We start from the raw sequence: 7,990 nt of genomic DNA, 5'->3' as shown, positions 1-7,990 counted from the left end.
AAAAAAAATTATATGTGTCTAACAATTCGACTGAGTGCATGAAACAATGGCTCTCTCCTACTCTCAAAAGCGGTAAAAGGAAAAAAGAAAAAGAAAAGGAACTAAGTCATTCTCTCTCTCTTCTATGGGCACCGAAGCTGAGCATGTGTGCTCTATTTGGAGAATGCAAATGCCTCCAGCAGCCTTTCTTCCACTAGTTCTCAGCAAGTGGCCATTTAGGCTTAATTGCTCCTCACAGTGTGGTCCAATTAAGAGCGGGCAGCAGTGGGGTAAGGGCTATTTGTTAATCCATAAAAGGTAGGAGAGGCAGGGCTTGTTTCGCCAGCGGTTTTTAGTCACACGTTCGGGTGAAAATCTAAACAGCTGGAACTCTTCGTAAGTGACATGCGTGTGTATTTATCCTGTTGATTGTGGGAAAGATAAGTGTATGAATGTATTTTATGGAAAAACCAAAAACCAAACCAAACCAAAAAAACCCCAAAGACCAAATCCCCAAACATCTAAACCTTTCTGCCAGGACAAAGGAAAGTGCTGTCAAGGCAGTGCTGAGAGCTACCCAAGCTTGATGCTTGAAATCTTGGCGGTGGGAAGTGGCTCAGAGCTCACTGAGGGCAGGGGACTCCCAAGGGTGTTTTTGCAGTGTGAAGACAACTTTTGCTCTTGGAGAGTAATTTCTTTATCAAAGGTGTCAAACTCGATGAGAACATGTCATTACAGGCTCTTGCTATTTAGCATTCTTTTTGGATAGTTATGATTTTTTTTTAAATTACTTTCTATACATCATTAGGATGCGTACAGGAGAACTGCCACTCCACACTGGAGACAAACTCAACGACAAACTCAACGCGGAGGTGTGGAGCTGGGGCTCCTGTGAGTCAGTGCTAATGGGCAAACAGGAAGAAAAGTACGCACTGCCTGGCTGTTAAGCATTTCAGTCAGCACAGGACAGTCCACACTTCATTACGTAGAAGGAAGAACCTACCGTCAGCCCCTCTAAGGAACAGGGTTTCCCACAGCCCTTCAGAGGAGAAGGTGAAAAAAGGCTGCGTTTTAGCTACTGGTGAACTCCCAGGCTCACATGCCAACCAGGAAAGACATTTGGGAAGGTAGGAAAAGAATGTTTGACTTCCACGGCAACAGAGAATCTTGCTCACAGACATACACTTCTTTGCACTCCCGAGTAAAGCAAGACAGGATGCTCCATGTCTGTGATTTACACGTTTGTCAGGCTTTGAAGACAAGGAGAGCCATAGGTTCATATTTTTTCTCTTTACTCCCCAATTTTCTTCTTTCCTAATCTCCAGTTTCCTGGGGGATTCTGCTCCACTCCTGACACCATGTCTGCCTTTCTTGTCACATTCTTGTTTAAACAAATCAAAGGGGGACACAACCTGGCCCGTTACCTAGGTCTCTGGGTCGTTTGTCTGTGCTTAATCACCCTGGCTCAGACTAGAACTTTTTTTTTTTTTTTTTCAAAATGAAAATCACTGTCCCTGCTGGCCTTTTCTTTTTGTTTTTATTCTATTGTAGGTTGTAACCCCAAACTCTGGCAAGTGAGACATTTGTTACTTTCAGGACTCTCCCTATCATCAAATGAGCAACCCTCTGCCAGAAAATGCAGCCACCACCTCTAGGGCTGTGCCCATGCTGGCTACTGGCTTCGGGTAATGATATTTGCCCAGCTCATTGAAATGTCAACACTTAGGACTGAGCCCTATAAATTATTATTGTGCTCGTGTTATATTGTACAGACAAAGGTCAGATCAAAGCTCAGATTTATTCATACCCATGATGCATTTCTGAGGGTTGGTAGAAAAACTACAGGGTCTTTCAGTTTCAGTACAAGACACGGGGCTTTTTAAAAAAAATAAAATAAAAGAAACGACAGAACCAGTAGTTCTTGGTTTAGATAAATTTAAAGGGGAGATTGCCTTACCTAAAGATCTAGAAACATCATCTTTAGTTTTGTGGTCCTTTCTTGACATCCCTTTAATAATGCCTGGACAAGCAAAAAGGCCAAAGGCAAGTTCATGAAGACCGGAGGAACTGCTGTGCACTGCTCATGTGCACTAATCAGGTAATCAATCCTCCTGTCTCAGGAGCAGGGTGGCCCTCCTCTTCCCTACAGGAGGTCCCAGCAATTGGAAACTCCATCTGATAGAGTTGAGAGTCTCCGTGCGCAGGCAATCAAAGCACACGACTTGTACACTGAACTTCAAATTTCCAAAGGCAAGCTTGCTCAGTGATCCTAGAGCCCAAGGCCCTCAAGCTAAGGAGGCTGGCAGCTCAAGGAGGAGGAGCACTGAAGGATCCCCTGGAGGGACAAAGGTGGTCCTCCAGGGTGGGCTGGAGATCCACGCTCTGAGTTTTAGAGCATATTCGCGCGGTGTGTTTGCTGTGCCAACTCCCTGTATACACCAAAGGCTGAGTGTTGTTAGCTGTTAGGGGAACAGCTCTTACCAGCACTTAATAAAAAGTCCCAAACCATCTACATCAAATGTTTTTTCTTCCATCAAATTTAGCTTTCGGGCTTCGAAAGAATCTACCATGATCAACCCCTATTTTTCTCGCTCACTTATCGTCCTTTCAAGGATTAGCTCCACCCGGTGAGTGACTTTTGAAGGGCTTAGTCCTCTGAGCGCTTTGAACAGGAACCGCTGGATAATCTACTTGCCTCCCTCGCCTCTGTGAGTCATCTTTCTTTCTCTTTTCTTTTCACTTCCTCATTCACATCTCAGTGCTTTCATTTCTGCACTTTCCTTCATCCCGGTTCTTTCAGTGTTCTCATGTTTATTAACTCATTCATAAAAACCATCACTGTGAAGAGTTCACTTCCTCTGTGCCAGCAGTGCCCTGGACATGGTAAGGAGGGGATACTGACATTGCATACTATTTGATTTGCTGTTCTTTGTCATTTTATAAAAGTAAGAAGAAAAAAAATGATCAAAATGTAGTAATAAAAATATCAGACTAATTGAGGAACAATAAATACATGCTTATTCCATATTATTATACCCATAATAGAGTTTTTCCTTCGTCATTTTCCTATTTATTTACTTATTTTTTTAAAGGTTTATTTATTTACTATGTATACAACATTCTGCCTCCATGTATGCCCGCATGCCAGAGGAGGGCGCCAGATCTCAGGAAAGATGGTTGTGAGCCACCATGTGGTTGCTGGGAATTGAACTCAGGACCTCTGGAAGAGCAGCCAGTGCTCTTAACCTCTGAGCCACCTCTCCAGTCCTTCCTGTTTATTTTTAAACTTCCTGCTCAACTTTCCTAATATTTACAGGGGGTGGAAATGGGAGGGGAAAACTTCTATGTCTATGTAAGTTCTCCCATCTTTTGGTCCCACCATTTTAAGAACATCATCGTGTTTGAAATAATAATTGTTCCTGCTAACAGGTTCTCTGAATGGAATATGCTGTCCTAAGAGGAAACACCGCCAACTGTAGGAAATATAGACCGCTCACCACTGGCAGAAGTCAGGCATAGGCATCTAGATTTGACTCTTCTCTCTCCCAGTGTGGCTCTTCTCTCTCTCTCTCTCTCTCTCTCTCTCTCTCTCTCTCCTTCCCTCTCCCCCTCTGCATATTTTCTATTTTCCTGTAAGGTGAAGGTTTTTGAGCAACCAGAAAGTAAACAGTCCTTTTCAAGAGGCATAAACAGCAAGATGGAGCCATGGCAATATCCTCTCTGTCTATACACTGGACCGTGGTGCTTTGTTTCCAGCCGTCTTTTTTCCATGCTGCCAAGAAGCGTTTCCCTGGGAGTGAGTTTGTGTGTGTGTGCGTGTGCGTGTGTGTGTATTTGTGTGTTGGGGGTGATTTTAAGGCAGCCCTCTAGCACTTGGAATAGTTACAGTTGAGTGAACAAAACAAATCAAGATCCTTGCCCTCTTGGGTCTTCAATTCGAGTGAGAACAAACAAACAACCGATAAGGAATCAGATAAGTTGGTTGGTTTCTTTGAGTTAGCTGATTAAAAGATGGGTGCAAATGGTACAATAGAAAGCAAAAGAAAGGCAGGAAAGGAAGTTTTGTGGAGGTGCTGCCATTTTAAAACAAACATCACAAAGTTCCCGGAGAAGGTAATTTTGGAGAGACACATTCCTCATCTCGGTCCAAACTAGGTGGACTGAAACATCAAGAGCGCAGGAGCGCCATCTACCACATTGAGGATTATCTTCTCCTAGTGCGAGAGGTCAACCCTGATTGGTGGAACAAGCTGCTAAGAGAAGGGAAGGGCTGGCACTTTTCTCTGTCTTGTGTGTGGGAAAATACCCAGGTAGAGGCAAGTTGTGCCAAAAAAGAGAGATTAGAGATCTTAGAACATTCCATGAGAGGTGACTGCTTGTTTCTCAGGATCAGATACAGCCCTTTTGCTGGGCAGCTCATTTCTGTGCCACTGTGTGGCACCCAAATAAAACCAGGCACTGAATTTAAAGGAGCCTGTGCAAAAGCATTTTACCGTTCCATGAAACACTGTCTATCCACTTGAGGCTTGGGTCTTGGGTCTGTGTTTCTGACTCAGTGTATGTGAGTAGATTTATTTTACCTTGCTAATGAAAGATACTATATTTATAGGAAGAATTGTCCAACTTTTGTTTTATTTTACAAAGATAATTGCTTATGATTGTGGCCTTCTTTGGATATTCAGCTATTTAAAAAAAATCAGTTTTTTTATTATTTTCCAAACCATGAAGCAACAGTTCTTGATTGTGATAGCTGGAGAAAGGCACTTAAAATTGTTTGGTCGTTCCTCGCATGTCTAATGGAGACTGACTAGTTAATTCCGTTCTTTGGGGGAACTTAGAGTCTGATAAGTAACATGTCCGATTTGATTATGGAAAAGCAAACCATGAATGTGTCCCCAAAGAATAAGTATATCTTTGGGAAATGAAAAGAATCTCCTGAATTTTCATCCTGTCACACATTAAATTGAGAACCATTTAGATGAGACCACATGATCATACCCAACGCAGTGCCCAAGTCTGATGTTTTAGAACAGCGCATCTCCTCCTCCCTAGAACCTGGATGGAAGAGTAGCTGCTGCTGTCTGATAAAGTTTCGTGTGGTTTGGCTTAAGGGAGTGAGTGGGGCTTCTGTGGAATTTAAAACAGGCTGGCGGTAACCGCAGAATAGCAATCCATCTTCCAGGGACGGGCTGGGGATCAAAATGCTTACGGGAGGGAAACATGGCGTTGTATTTGCTCTTGCAGCCTAGGGCGTAAGAGTGGGGCTGATGGGTACACAGGGTGGACAGACATTCTTAGTCAAGAAAAAAAGGAGATTTGGTGCTAAGATTTGAGCTCGTGTTCGGTTTTCCAAGCCTTGAATGTGGGAGAGATGGAGAGGCAGAAACCATGTAGGTCTTATTTCTCCCATAGTTCACATTTGGGTTCTCAGAAACAAGCCCTACTTTTTAGGATGTCGCCAGGTAGCCAATGGCCAGTGTTTTTTTTTTTTTTTATTTTATTTTATTTTTATTCTTTTTCTTTCTTTCTTTGAGTGGCCGTCCCTGGTTCTGTTGTCTGAGTCAGAACTCCTGTTCTCCCTCCCTCCTTCACCATGCAGCTTTGATCCAGGCACACAATGTCCTGCATCTCTCTCATCTGAAGAAGAAGCATGGTGGTGAGGCCATTTGTCTCTAAGGAGTCAGCAGCTGAGAATGCTGTGCATCTTAGCAGAAAGAGACTTACTGGCACCCAGATTCCAATCTTGTTGAACACATGGAGACCCAAAGAAAGACCAGGGAAGATTGCACCATTTATTCAGAAAAGTTTGAGGACTTACGGGGGTTAAAGAGCAAACATACTGCGCTGCCCTTATTTGGGGCAGGCACAGCTTCTTTACTCTAAAGACAGCTTTGACTCAAAATCATTAAAGGAACAAAGAACAATTTCAAGTCTTTACTTTTTGTGATGGACATGATAAAAACAGGAATGAGAAAAACTTAGAGAACGTTCTGGGCAACAACATATTACTTTCTACTAGAATGATCTCTGCCTTTCAAATTTCATCTCCTGTGTCACAGTGCATCATGTAAGACTTGGCGAGAGTGAAAAGCAAGTTCACTTATGTATCTATCTTACTTCTCACAATAGGGCTTCTTAGGTAGGGTGAGATGGTCTAGTTGGTTTTTAATCTCCTTTTTAAAAAGGAATTATGTTGCAGTCAATGTGGATTATCTAAGGTGGATGGTCAGGGTTATGCAGTCCCATTGCTCCGAGACTTCCCCGGACTTCTTGCTTTCTAAGGCCATGCTGTTCATTGTCACCTTCACCAGAGACAGCGCAGAGGTGGTGGGGAAGGAGGCTCCACTGTCCTGTAAGTTTTGGAGCTGGAAAGTCTATCTCCTTCCACATTCAGCTGTGTCCTCCAGTCTCCCGAGATGAAATATCCTTTCAGCTCTTCGCGTCTGTTTTCTAGTCTGTAAAACGGAAAGATATCAGCATGTTTCTTATAGAGCTGCTGTGGATGAAGGGGGAAGGGACCTGCAAGGACCCTAAAGCAGGCATTGGCATCAGGCAGGCTGGATAAGTAAGCGCTTGCTTTTGCCATTGCAATGAGGGTTTTCCAAATACACAGGGGGCTCTGCAGTGCTGGTGGCACACCCCCCTAAAGAACTGATGCTCTTGTGACTGTCACACACCTACCCTGCAGGGTCCTCCCTCTGCAGAGTCCCTGGACAGAGAAACCTGGCCTGGATTCTTTTCTCTCCTCCTGAGTGTGGTCTATTTGATGGTGATTGTTTTCATTTACCTATTGCTTTCTTTGAATTTGAATCTGTCTATTTGTGTTAATAAAATGTTATGAACACTAACCACTATCAAATGCAACGGTGTGATAAGGTAAGGGAGTCAGCAAACACTGTACACTCCTCTGGCATGTGGAAGATGGTGACCCATGTTCCCGAGGGTGCTGTCACATAAAGATCCCAACTCAAACAAACATTAAAACCGTACAAAAAACAAAAGCCAGGCAGCAGTGAGGCACGCCTTTAATCCCAGTTCTTGGGAGGCAGAACAGACAGATCTCTGTGAGTCTGAGGCCAGTCTGGTCTACAGAGCTAGTTCCAGGACAGCCAGGGCTGTTACACAGAGAAAGCCTGTTTGGAAAAACAAAACAAAAAACAAACAAAGAAGCAAAACAAACAGCAACAACAACAACAACAAAAACCATTAAAAACATGGGGAAGAACAGCAGTGATTTTCTATTATCATTTTCAGTGGGTGGACTGAGCTCAGGAATGTGGTTCATTAAAGTTAAATCTGCTACTGAATGTGTGGGTGGGCTCTCGTCTCTGTGTCCTGTCTCCGTGTGGTCCCTCACCTTGAGCATTCTGACTTAAGCATCTACATAGCAAGGTAGTGTATATATATATTCTGTCATCAAGGTGGCAGAAGCTGCAGTGGCATGACTCTTAACGACTAGGTCTGGATTTCAACAGTGGAGTTCCCACCTGCAGATGGAAGCAATTGACAGCCCTCCTTGAAGATGAGGGACTTATTTTTTGGTGAACCACAGGCCTTGCATTGGTCTGAACAATTTTCTTTATGCTTCTTCTTTTTCCTTGCATCTGACGAGGGGAATCATCTAATACTCCTGCCTCACAGGGGATAAGGCCAGTCCAACTCTCCAGAGGCAACCTAGCTCAAGGTTGGGGAACCACCTCATGACACCATTTAATTCCATGTGCCTCATCCCATCTCCTGTCTACACCGAGTTCATAAAGATATTCAAGCAGAGTTATACTCTGGGAAAGGCGGAGTTCGCCCTGGGGAGAACTCAGCTCAGAGGTTTCCATGAACAAGTAGATGTCTTTACTCCTTCCGCAAAGGTAAAGGTTGACACCACTAATGGAGGCGTGGAGAGTTTCCAGTGCTTCTCTCAACTCTGCCAGACTCCCGAGTCCTTGCTGTGTTTCTACCAAGGGTTTCTCTAGCACTGCTCTGAAGTCTGTGGGGATAAGGACCAGTGAGCATG

General features: G+C 43.8%; 1 pseudogene; it reads left to right on the top strand.

Annotated features, from left to right (window-relative positions):
• Window positions 1–788: 788 nt before the first annotated feature.
• Window positions 789–7,990, top strand: part of LOC121455603 — a 118,752-nt pseudogene continuing 111,550 nt past the window's right edge.

This window comes from Microtus oregoni, unplaced genomic scaffold, assembly GCF_018167655.1.
Source record: "Microtus oregoni isolate MIOR12 unplaced genomic scaffold, Mior012 000014F_ref0000157, whole genome shotgun sequence".
NCBI classification, from domain to species: Eukaryota; Metazoa; Chordata; class Mammalia; order Rodentia; family Cricetidae; genus Microtus; species Microtus oregoni.
This window is presented reverse-complemented; position numbering and strand designations above follow the sequence as displayed.